Here is a 13,587-nt window from a genome sequence, read left to right on the forward strand (position 1 = left end):
CAGGTGTGTGGGAACCAGGAGTAAACATCAGAGAGGAATTCTAAAGTGCACAGAATACTGGGAGAGATGGATAACACTATAGTAGGGTTTAGAAAGTTATTATTTGGGGTCTGAGTAAGGGAGGAAGTAATAAAGTTGACATCAGGGTTGATGTGCATGTTTGTGAATGTACGGAGTGTGGTTAATAAGACTGGTGAGGTACAGGTGCAGATTGCCATATGGAAATATGATGTTGTGGCTATAACAGAGATCTGGCTCAAAGAAGGGCAGAACTGGGTGTTAAATATTCCTGGATAAAAGGTGTTCAGGAAAAATAGGAAAGGGAGAAAAGCAGTAAGAGTGGTGATATTGATTAAGGAGAACATTATAGTGCTGGAGAGAGTGAAAGTCCCGGGGACGTGTGTGGGGAGGTGGGAGTGGGGCTGGGTGGGTGCGTCGGTGGGTGACGGACAGAATCTATTTGGATAGAGCTGAAGAACAAAAAAAGGTTCATTTACATTGCTCGGTGTTGTCTATAGGCCATCGGCTAATGGGAAGGATGTGGAGGAACAAATCTGCAAGAAAATTACTGAAAGATGCAAGAATTATAGAGTAGTTACAATGGGGGAACATTCATTATCCTAATATGGACTGGGATAGTAGCAATTTAACTGACAGAGGGAGGCAGGAGTTACTACAGTGTGTGTAGGAAACATTTCTACAACAATATGTTGCTAGTCCAACGTGAAAGGAGGCACTGCTAGACCTGGTTCTCGAGAATGAGCTGGACCCAAGTGGATTAAGTATCAGTAGGAGAACATTTAGCGGACAGTGATCATTGTATCATAAGGTTTTTGTTGATTATGGGAAAGGACAAAGAGCAATCCAGAGTAAGAATAATTAACTATGAGAAAGTCAACTTCAACAAGTCATCCGGTGTAAAGATTTAGCTGGGGCGAATAAATTAGAGTCAACGTTTGGCAGGAAAACAGGAGCTGAACAATGGGCTACCTTCAAAGAAGAGATAGTTCGGGCAGAGTTGTGGTAAACGGTTGTTTTTCACACTGGAGGACGGTAGACAGTGATGTTTTCCAAGGGTCAGTGCTAGGACCAACTGATTTTTTTTGCTATATATAAATGAGATGGATCTTGGAATTCAGATTAGAATTTCAAAATTTTCCGATGATACCATACTTGGAGGTGTGGTAAACAGTGAGGATGATGCAAAATGCCTACAACAGGATATAGATAGGCTCGCAGAATGGCCAGAGAAGTGGCAGGTGGAATTTAATACAGAGGAGTGTGAGGTGATGTATTTTGTCAGATGGAATAGGACAGCAATATAGACTTAAAGGGACAGTTCTAAAGATTGTGCAGGAACTGAGGGACCTGGGGCTCTATATGCATCGATCATTGAAGGTGGAAGAACATATATGGAGAGTGTTAAGCAAAGCCGATCAGATCTTGGGCTTCATAATTAGAGGCAAAGATACAAAAGCAGGGATGTTATGCTGAAACTGTATAAAGCTTTGGTTAGGCCCCAACGAGAGAACTGTGTCCAGTTCTGGTCAGCACACTTTGGGAAGAATGTGAAGTCCTTGAGGGGGTGCAGAGGAGATTTACCAGAACGGTTCCAGGGATTGGAGCGGGCGGGGGGGGGGGGGGGGGGGGGTGGGGGGGGGGGGTGGTGGGGAGCGGGTTGGTTAGTTACAAGGTTAGATTGGAGAAGATGGAGTTGTTCTCCCTGGAGTAAAGGAGATTGAGAGAGGTATGATAAACGTGTACAAGATTATGATAGGCTTAGGTAAGATAGACAAGGAAAAAGTATTCTCATTATCTGATGAAACACGGACTGGGGGACACAGATGGAAGGTTTTGGATAAGAGATGCAGGTGGATATGAGGAAGAAATATTTTACACAGTGGATGGTAATGAGCTGGAACTCACTGCCCATGAGGGTGGTGGAAGCCGAGACAATCAATGATTTTAAAAGGAAACTGGATGGACACCTGAAGGAAGTGAACTTGCAGGGATACGGGGATTGAGCGGGGGATTGGAACTGACTGAATTGTTCCACACAGAGCTGGCACAGAGGGGCAAAATGGCCTCCTTCTGTGTCGTACATGACTCCATGACTCCATCAATTTCTACCACTCTATGTTGGATATGTCTCCTGCTCCTGCCTGGGAAGATCCAGATACATAGAAGTTCAATGAAACTGTGACCTTAACGGCAACTAACAGCTACGTCCTCACCCTGGTGTGAGGCTCCAGGTCGTGTTACAGGAGGTGACACAGCTCTGTGACCAGATCCTTATTGAATCAGAGTCACCTCACACATTGCTTCTGGGTTAGGTGTAGGTAGGAATAGTGCTCTTGGAAAACACTGGGTGGGTAGGGCAGATCCCTTTCCTCCTCCCTCTTTATAGAGCATCCCCTCACTGCAGCCTCTGCTCCATTTGTTGTTCATGTTACAGACCCAGAGACACTGTAAATACAGGCCCCAAACCTCGTCCAGAGTTGAAATGACAAACTCAGTTGAGTGATCATTGCTCGAATGGGTAGGAGATTTGGAGACAGAGAAAGATTAGAATAGGTCAAAAACTTGGGGTTATTGCAGAGACTGGGCAGGGAGTTGTCACAGAGAGAGAGAATGTACAGTGAAACACGTGTGCTCGTCATTGGGACTGGTTTGGGCATCTCGAGATAGATAGAAAGCTTACACCAGAACACGGTGTGCTCATCACTAAGAGCGGGGGGTGGGGGTGGGGGGGTTGGTGGCGGGCGGTGGGGGAGCTTTAAGAGAGTTTGAATAAGTAAAACCAGAAATACAATGCCTTTAGCATATCACAGGAAATAGTCAATTGATAACCTGGCAGAGAAAAAAAAAACAGGCACACCTGGGGAGACGGACATCCTAAGGATTATCGAGCAGTGTGATGGGGATTACGATTTAATTCTCAATAGAATATCTGAGGATGTCCAGAAATACAAATTTAAGATAAAAAATTGTTGAGATAAGTTGGTTAATGGGGCACATCTCTGCACCTGACGGTTAAATAAAAGACAGAAAGAATTGAAGGATGAGATGGACAATTTACAGAAGGAAAATGAAGGTTGGTAGGAGAACATTGGCATCCTGTACAATCAGTTACTGTTGGATCAGGAGCCACATGATGGAGTATATTATCCAGAGAGAAAATTAGAACAAATACTGGACCAAAACACTGAGTTACAGGCAGAAACTCCCAGACTAGGGGAGGAGTTAGAAGATGTGAGGAGGGGCTATGAGGGAATTAGACCCGTGTTAAAGCTCTGCCTCCCCTGAAGCTGACCACACCCTGTGTTGAGATAAAATCCGACAGTTTCAGACACAATCCGTCAACAGTGGGCAGTACTGGCTGCTGTCTCCAAGCACAAAGCCAGATACCCCGGTTCTTCTTCAGACAACATATTTGTAAGCCTCACAGTCTCTGCTCAATCTCCTCCATACAAGGACGACAAGATAACTGGAAATTACCAGGGTATGTACTAACCTGGGCCTAAACTGCAGACCAGTCTAAGAACAAGACTAACCACAGTCACTGACAGTGAGAGAGATGTCACCACCACAGCCACACAGAGGTACCTTACAGCCGTTGAGTCTATGGCTCTAAAGCAGGAACTGGGAAAGGTGGATATGAGCAGCAGCTCCCTCGATCTGAGTGTTCTGTGTTCCAATATCCAAATTATTTATATATATCAGAAAAATATCAGTGGTCCAAGCACTGCCCCTTGGGGAAACACCACTGTCTGCCTTCCTCCAGTCTGAAAAAAGCAACTGTTTTCCACAACTCACCGTTTTCTCTCATTAAGCCAGTTTATTTTTTTATCCAAGCTGACACTGACCCTCTTATTCCATGAGAATCAATGAACTGTCCAGCTGTCACAAAGAAACTAGAAGTTCAGAATAAAATTAAGTGAAATGCTAAATGCAATAGTTAACTAACTTTATTGTATTTAGTACTCTGTACAAGTAGTACTCCCTAAAACTGGACTCTGTGCAACTTACTGTATTTAAGGTTTAGGAAGAGAATTCCAGAGCTCAGGGAAGAGAACAGAAAGTGCTGGAAATACTCAGCTGATCTGGCAGCATCGGTGCAGAGAGAAACAGAGTTAATGTTTCAGATCTGTGACACTTCATCAGAACTGGTAAACGTTAGAATTGATGATGTACAAGCTGCAGATGGTGGGATCATGGACCTCCTGCTTTCCACCACCCCCAATCCCTCACCCCAACCCTCCCCTTCTGATGTTATACTTTCCAATGATAACCCAATAATACCAGCTTCCCAGTCACAGCAGCTCCATGAGATAGAAAGAGAGCAGCAGCACAGCACTGATGGTGAAGACCCATCACTTGGTCTGACCCTCACAGTCACCAGATCAAATACTTACACTGCGTGTACCTTAGAGGCTGATATAGAGTCGGAATCTGCATGTGATGAGTCACCGAGCACGAGTGAGCTGCAGCCAGGCCAGGGGGAAAGGATAGTTTATGTGTCAGCTCACCGGAGGACGAGGTCACAGACGAATTGTAATACACAGGACTGAGATGTGAACATTGCTGGAGCTGCTGCCCATGTCGAGGTGTTGAAATCCGAATCCGAGCTTTCACGTCACAGAGCTGCACGAGGACGTCCTGCAAGGCCATCTGCGGTCACCCCCAGTGAAACTCAGCCATGCTGCAGCCACTGGGGAAACACTATGTAGGAGAACTAGGCAAGTTGAGGAAATCCACAAGACAGGCACTAAGGGAATACACAAGGGTGAATAGATCAGTTTTGTTGGTACAATTGGATGTGTTGTTGGATAAAGATGTTAATGAAAAGGCTTTTGTTGGTGGTGTTTGTTGCAGGATGGTGATAAAGGGGACACTGTGATGGGGCGTCTCAGATGGGTGTAATGGTGGAGAATGGGGGATCCAAGATGGGAAAGGGAGGTTGTCCGATGCGAACCGGAATCTTAGCAGGGACTCTCCGACAGCCTGTCCGGGTCGAAGGCATCCAGGAAATATACTCCCTGCCTCCTCCTCCTCTTGAGTTGGCCTCCGGATTCCTGGTGCCAATGCCTGTGTCCTCATGATGGTAAGGATCATGAAGGGTGCAGCAGAACACCATGAACTTGGACACCTGATCCAGTGTGTACTGGAGGACTCCCCCCGAGTGGTTCAGACATCGGAATCATTGCTTCACCTGGTGGTTTTGTGTGTGGGAAGGGGTGTCTAGAGTTTAGAGGTCATGAGCCACATTCTGGTTCTGTATGGAGGCCTGACGTGTTGGGACCGGCTGACTGCTTCAGAATGAAGGTATGGTGGCTGCTGCCAGGATAGTGGACATTAACCAACATGATGTACTGGGCATGCTCACACACCAACTGTACATTAATGGAGTGGGAGTTGTTTCAGTTCCTGTGCCTCTCCCCATTGACATGGGGGCCCCGCAGAGATACCTACGCCATCAGGAATTCTGCTATCCTGACAAAGCCACGGGACCTCTCATCCTGCTTCTCCCTGCTGAGGTAGCAGACGGTATAATTCACCTCACCCAACATCGGTGGTCTCCGTCACACAGCAGATACATCAATAGACAACATAGAGAGAGATAATGGATCCTTCAGCCGCTCTTGCCTGGATAAATCCAGATAAGAACATAAGAACTAAGAGCAGGAGTAGGCAGTTCAGCCCCTCGAACCTGTTCTGCCATTCAATATGATCATTGCTGATCTCATCTCGGCCTCTACTCCACTTTTCTGCCCGTTCTCCATAACGCTTCAACCCATTTCTAATAAAAATCTGTCCATCTCCTCCTTAAATGTACTCAATGTCCCGGCATCCACCGCACTATGGAGTAGTGAATTCCACAGACTCACAACTCTTTGAGGGAAGACATTTCTCTTCATCTCTGTTTTATATCTGCACCCCCTTTATCCTAAAACTATGACCTCTCGTTCTAGATTGCCCCACGAGAGGAAACATCTTCTCTACGTCTACTTTATCAATCCTTTAATGATCTTATATACCCCATTAGATCTCGTCTCATTCTTCTAAACTCCAGAGAGTAAAGGCATAAACTGCTTAATCTCTCTTCATAAGACAAACCCCTCATCCCCGGATTCAATCTATTGACCCTCCTCTGAACTGTCTCCGATGCAACTACATCCATCCTCAAGTGAGCAGACCAAAACTGTCCGCAATACTCCAGCCGTGGTCTCATTAATGCCTTGTACAGTTGCAGCAACACTTCCCTACTTTTATATTCTATTCCTTTAGCAATAAATGCCAACATTCAATTTGCTTTCCTTATCACCTGCTGTATCTGCAAACTAGTTTTCTGTGATTCATGCACGAGGCCACCCAGATCTCTCTGCACCGAAGTACTCTGAAGTTTCTCTCTATTTAGATAATAATTTACCTTTCTATTTTTCTGACCAAAATTGATAACCTCACACTTAACCACGTTAAACTCCATCTGCCAAATTTTGTCCCATTCACCAAACCTATCCATATCAATTTGTAAATGTCTTATGTATTTATTGCAACTTACTAATCAATCTATTTTAGTGACATCTGCAAATTTGGCAATAGTACCTTCCATCCCTGCATCCGTCATTGAGATAGATTGTAAATAGTTGGGGCCCAAGGTCCAAACCCTGTGGCACCCCACTAATTACATCTTGCCAACCAGAAAAAGACTCATTAATCCCGACTCTCTGTTTTTTGTTGGTTAGCCAATCAGCTACCCAAGCTAACAAATTGCCCCTAACACCATGTGATCTTACCTTGTGTATTATCCTTTTGTGTGGCACCTTATCAAATGCCTTCTGGAAGTCTAGATAGAATACATCGACAGGATCCCCATTTTCCACATTTCTTGTCACAGCTTCGAAGCACTCTAGCAAATTCGTCAAACACGATTTACCCTTCATAAAATCTGACTCTGATGGGTTGCTTTTGACTTTCTTAATGTCCTGTTATTACTTACTTAAAAATGGATTGTGACACTTTCCCAACGATAGATGTTAAACTAATTGGTCTACTGTTTCCTACATTAAGCCTCCCTCACTTTTTGGATTAGGGCGTTATACAGGCATTTTTCCAATCCACTGGAACCTTTCCCGCATGCAGGGAATCTTGGAATATTATAACCAATGGATCCACTATCTCCACTGCTATTTCCTTTAAGACCCTAAGATGTAGGCCATCAGGCCCTGGGGATTTGTCTGCCTTCAATCACAATAGTTTGTTCAGTACCTTTTCCCTCGTGACTTTTTTTTATTCATTCATGGGATGTGGTCGTCTTTGGCTAGGCCAGCATTTATTCCCCATCCCGAATTGCCCCTGAGAAGGTGGTGGTGAGCTGCCTTCTTGAAACGCTGCAGTCCACTTGGGTTAGGTATACCCACAATGCTGTTAGGAAAGGAGTTCCAGGATTTTGACCCAGCGATAGTAAAGGAACAGCGATATAGTTCCAAGTCAGGATGGTGTGTGACTTGGAGGGGAACTTTCAGGTGGTGGTGTTCCCAATCATTTTATACCCTTACCCTTCTAGTTGGTAGAGGTCGTGGGTTTGGAAGGTGCTGTCTAAGGAGCCTTGGTGCATTGCTGCAGTGCATCTTGTAGATGGTACACACTGCTGCTACTGTGCGTCGGTTGTGGAGGGAGTGAATGTTGCTGGATGGGGGGGCAATCAAGTAGGCTGCTTTGCTCTGGATGGTGTTGAGCTTCTTGAGTGTTGTTGGAGCTGCACCCATCCAGGCAAGTGGAGAGTATTCCATCACACTCCTGCCTTGTGCCTTGTCGATATTGGACAGGCTTTGGGGAGTCAGGAGGTCAGTTACTCGCCTCAGGATTCCTAGCGTCTGACCTGCTCTTGTAGCCACGGTAATTCTATGGCTACTCCAGTTCAGTTTCTGGCCAATGGTAGCCCCTAGGATGTTGATAGTGGGGGATTCAGCGATGGTAATGCCAGTGAATGTCAAAGGGAGATGGTTAGATACTCTCTTGTTGGAATCGCTTATTACCTGGCACTTGTATGGCACGAATGTTATTTGACACTTAGCTCACGCCTGGATATTGTCCATGTCTTGGTGCATTTCTACACAGACTGCTTTTCAGTATCTGAGAAGTCACGAAGGGTACTGAACATTGTTCAATCATCAGCGAACATCCCCACTTCTGACCTTATGATTGATGGAAGATCATTGATGGATCAGCTGAAGATGGTTGGGCCGAGGACACTACCCTGAGGAACTCCTACAGTGATGTCCTGGAGATCAGATGATTGACCTCCATCAATCACAACCATCTTCCATTGCTCTAGTTTTGAATCCAGCCAGCGGAGGGCTTTCCCCTGATTCCCATTGACCTCAGTTTTGCTGGGGCTCCTTGATGCTATATTCGGTCAAATGCTGCCTTGATGTCAAGGGCAGTCACTCTCACCTCACCTCTTGAGTTCAGCTCTTTTGTTCATGTTTGAACAAAGGCGTTAATGAGGTCAGGAGCTGAATGGCCCTGGTGGAACCTAAACTGAGCATCACTGAACAGGTTGTTGCTAAGCAAGTGTCGTTTGATGGCACTGTTGAAGTCACCTTCCATCACTTTACTGATGATTGAGAGGAGGCTGATGGGGCGGTAATTGGCCGAGTTGGATTTGTCCTGCTTTTTGTGTCCAGGACATACCTGGGCAATTTTCCACATTGCAGGGTAGATGCCAGTGTTTTAGCTGTACTGGAACAGCTTGGCTAGGGGTGCAGCAAGTTCTGGGCACAGGTCTTCAGTACTACTGCCGGAATATTGTCAGGGCACCATAGCTTTTTCAGTATCCAATGCCTTCAGTCTTTTCTTGATATCACGTGGAATGAATCGAATTAGCTGAAGTCTGTCATCTGTGATGCTGGGGCCTTCAGGAAGAGGCCGAAATCAGCCTCAACTCGGCCCTTCTGGCTGAAGATTGTTGCAAATGCTTCAGCCTTAGCTTTCACAGTGATGTGCTGGGCTCCCTTATCATTGAGGATGGCGATATTTGTGGAGCCACTTCCTCCAGGTAGTTGGATAATTGCCCACCACCATTCAGGGCTGGATGTGGCAGGACTGCAGAGCTTAGGCCTGATCCATTGCTTCTGGGTTCGCTTAGCTCTGTTCACTTAGCTTACGCAGTTTTACACGCAGATAGTCCTGGGTTGTAGCTTCATCAGGTTGACACCTCATTTTGAGGTATGCCTGGTGCTGCTCCTAGCATGCCCTCCTGCACGCTTCATTGAACCAGGGTTGGTCTCCTAGCTTGATGGTAATGGTAGAATGGGGAATATGCCGGGCCATGAGGTTACAGATTGTGGTTGAGTACAATTCTGCTGCTGCTGATGGCCCACGACGCCTCATGGATGTCCAGTTTTGCATTGCTAGATCTGTTCGAAATCTGTCCCATTTAGCACGGTGGTAGTGCCACACAACACGATGGAGGGAATCCCAAATGGGAAGTTGGGACTTTATCTCCACAAGGACTGTGCAGTGGTCACTCCTACCAACACTGTCATGGACAGATGCATCTGCGGCAGGCAGATTGGTGAGGACGAGGTCACTAGTGGTGCTACCGAGCCACTCTTGGTGATGGACATTGAAGTCCCCCACCCAGAATACATTTTGTGCCCTCGCCACCCTCAGTGCTTCCTCCAAGTGCTGTTCAACATTGAGGAATACTGACTCATCAGCTGAGCGAGGGCGGTAGGTGGTAATCAGCAGGAGGTTTCCTTGTCCATGTTTGATCTGATGCCATGAGACTTCGTGGGGTCCAGGGTCGTTGTTGAGGGCAAATTCGTCCCTTCTGTATGCCACTGTACCTCTGCTGGGTCTGTCCTGCCGGTGGGACAGGACATACCCAGGGATGATGATGGCAGTGTCTGAGACATTGCCCGTGAGTATGGCTTTGTCAGGCTGTTGCTTGAATAGTCTGTGGGAGAGCTCTCCCAACTTCGGCTGGGCTCCCAACAAGCCCCCAGATGTTAGTCAGGAGGACTTCGCAGGGTGCACAGGGCTGGGTTTGCCGTGGTCGTTCCCGGTCAATGCTGGGTGGTCCGTCCAGTTTCATTCCTTTTTATTGACTTTGTAGTAGTTAGTTACAACTGAGTGGCTTGCTAGGCCATGTCAGAGGGCATGTAAGAGTCAATCATATTGCTGTGGGTATGGAGTCAGGGTAAGGACAGCAGATTTCCTTCCGTTAAGGACATTAGTGAACCAGATGGGTTTTTAAAAGAATCGACAATGGTTTCATGGCCATCACCAGACTAGCTTTTAATTCCAGATTTATTAATTGAATTCAAAGTCCACCTTCTGCTGTGGTGGGATTCGAACCCATGTCCCCAGAACAATACCCTGGGTCCCTGGTTTATTAGTCCAGTGACAATACCACTACACCACCGCCTCCCCATATTATGATTGTTCGAAATTCCTCTCTTTCTGTAACTTCTGCATTACCTGTTACTATTGGGATGCTACTAGTGTCCTCCACCGTGAAAACTGAGGCAAAATACTAATTTAGTGTCTCCGCCATTTCTGTGTCCCCCTCTATCAACATCCCAGTCTCATCCTCCAAGGAACCAATATTCACTTTAACTACTCTCTTACCTTTCATATACTTAAAGAAGCTTTTGCTATCCGCGTTTATATTTTGTGCTAATTTTCTTTCATAATGTAATTTATTTTTTAGTAACCCTTTGTTGATCTTTAAATATTTCCCAATCCTCCAGCCTGCCAGAGGCCTTTGCAATTTGGTAAGCCTTAGTCTTTGTCTTTATGTTATCCTTAACTTCCTTGCTTCGCCATGGATGTCTTTCCCCCTCTTCGAATCTTTCTTCCTCTTTGGAATACATTTTAGTTGGGAGGAATTGAATTTCTCCTGAAACATCTGCCACTGCCCATCAACTTTCCTCCCTTTTAGTCTTCCTGCCCAGTCCACGAGGGCCAAATCAGTCCTCATGTCTATGTAATTACCTTTGTTTGACTCCAGATCGCTGGAGCGGGACTCCAGTTTCTCGCCCTCAAAATGGATTTGAAATTCCAGCAAGATATGATCACTGTTCCGTAGAGGATCCTTAACTATGAGATCATTAGTTAATCCCACCTCATTTCACAATGCCAAATCTAGAATAGCCTGCTCCCTAGTTGGTTCCACAACATACTGCTCCAAAAAACAATCTCTAATGCATTCAATAAACTCTCCCTCGGGGCTACCTTTGCCAATTTGACTAATCCAGTCTATATACATATTAAAATCACCTTTCTCACAAGTTCTCACAGTATTTCTTGGTTTATACTGTTCCCCACTGCGGGACTACTGTTTGGGGAACTATCGATTACTCCCACCAGGGACTTCTTCCCCTTTCTATTACTTATTTCTACACACACTGAATCTACGTCTTGATCTCCAGTGCCTATATCATTTCTCACCATAGCACTGATATTTTTCTTTACTAACAATGCTACACCTCTTCCTTTTCCTTCCTGTCTATCCTTCCAAAATACTAAGTACCCTTGGATATTCAATTCCCAAACCTGAATTCCCTGCAACCACGTATCAGTCATCGCCAATAAATCATACCCATTCGTCTTCATTTGTGATGTTAACTCATTTATTTTATTCCGAATGATTCCTGCATTCAGATACAAAGCTTTTAAGTTTGTTTGATTATCAATTTTCAAAGATACATAGAAGTTCAATGAAAGTCAGACCATATCAACCATTGACAGCTCCGTCCTCATCCTTGTGTGAGGCTCCAGTTCATGTTCCAGGAGTTGACACGGCTCTGTGACCACCTCCTTATTGAATCTGATTCACCTCACACACTGCTCCTGGGTTAGGTGGAGGTGGGAAAAGTGCTCTTGGAAAACCCAGGCTGGGTAGGGAAGAACACCTTTGTCCTCCTGCTTTCCAGAGCTTCCCCTCTCTGCAGCCTCTGCTCCATTTGTTGGTCATGTTACAGACCCAGAGGCACTGTAACTACAGTCCCCATACCTCGTCCAGAGTTGGGTCACAAATCCTCTTTTTTCACTGAATCTTTGGAGCAGCTCCCAACACGACCTCCAGAAAACCATCCACAGCACCGCCACTAACTTTACCAAAGCAGAAGTAAGTCAAAAGCCCCTCACCTGTAAGTTGGATGTCTGGTCCTTTTAAATAACACTAGAGGGGGTTCTTCATGCTGCTGAATGTACTTTCAGCTGAGAGTACTAACACAGGCGGTCAGTGGACATGCACAGACAAAGTGTCAAATATATACATCAAAGCTGTCGGATTAGCTGATTGACGTCAATTCAAACCCTTCCTCACACTAACAGCACATGCATGGTATACCCAGGCTAGATCCCTTCCCAGCATGGGGCTCTATGCTGGACACACGAGAAGTGGCTGGCTGTGCAGTGCACATCATTTTCTCTATCCAGGTTTCATCGCATTGGCACCAGTGCTGCCACAGAGTGAAAATCACAGCAGAGGAAGATATAGAGTGAAAGCAACTCACTTCAAAAAGGGAAATGGGAAAAGACTTGACGGCATAATGTTTTCAATAATATGTGAAATGGAAGGGAAATGGGACTAATTGGAAGGGTGAGACCATGCGAATATTAAAATTAAGGTGCTGCCAGACCGGGAGCCAATGTAGATCAGTGAGTACAGGGGTGATGGGTGATCAGGATTTGGTGTGAGTTAGGATACAGTCAGCAAAGGTTTATAACTGGGAGGGTGACCAGAATAGAATTGGAATAGTTAAGTGTGGATTTAACAAAGGCAAAGATGAGGGCTTATTCAGCAGATGGGCTGAGGCAGAGGTGATGATGGGTGATGTTACAGAGATGGTAGTAGGTCGGGTTGGTGTGGGGGGGAATATGGCGATGAACTCATCTCAGATATAAATATAAAACAGAGGTTCCAAACAGTCTCTTTCAGCCTCAGACATTGGGTAGGTAGGGGAATACAGATAGTGGAAATATTGTGGACTTTGTGACAGAGACTGAACACAGTGGCTTACGTCTTCCAAAGATTTACATGACAAGAAAACTAAATCAGTGAAATGTGGTTTATAGATCTAATGGTTGGATACAGAGACTTACCAGGGACACCAATAATAGCAAGGATGGGATAGTAAATCATTTTAATCATTTTCAGAGCATAATAGATCCGAAATTCTAATATCATCCAAACATAATCAGCAGTAACCAAGCCAAACTAAAAGGAGAAAGTCCTGCTGTCCATTGCTTTAATATTCCAATTTATTTTCCTCAGATTCTGACACATTATTGCAATATTCCTATCTATTGTTCGGAGATTCTGATCGATCTTCTCTCTCTCTCTCTGCAGCCATGGATCTCTGTTAGTGCTGGGGGTAATGCTCCCACTGACACTATGAGTGAACACATGGAAAGGACTCCCTTATTAATAGAACAGGGAAAACCTCCAGTGACACAATTGGGGTCCATAGTGACTGACATTAATTACAGTCAATGAACAAATAGGTTCAGTTAACCCCTTTTTCTCCAACAATTTTTGTACCACAATAGTGTGGAAGTGTTCCTATGTCT

This window comes from Heterodontus francisci, unplaced genomic scaffold (assembly GCF_036365525.1).
Source record: "Heterodontus francisci isolate sHetFra1 unplaced genomic scaffold, sHetFra1.hap1 HAP1_SCAFFOLD_359, whole genome shotgun sequence".
Taxonomy (NCBI): Eukaryota; Metazoa; Chordata; class Chondrichthyes; order Heterodontiformes; family Heterodontidae; genus Heterodontus; species Heterodontus francisci.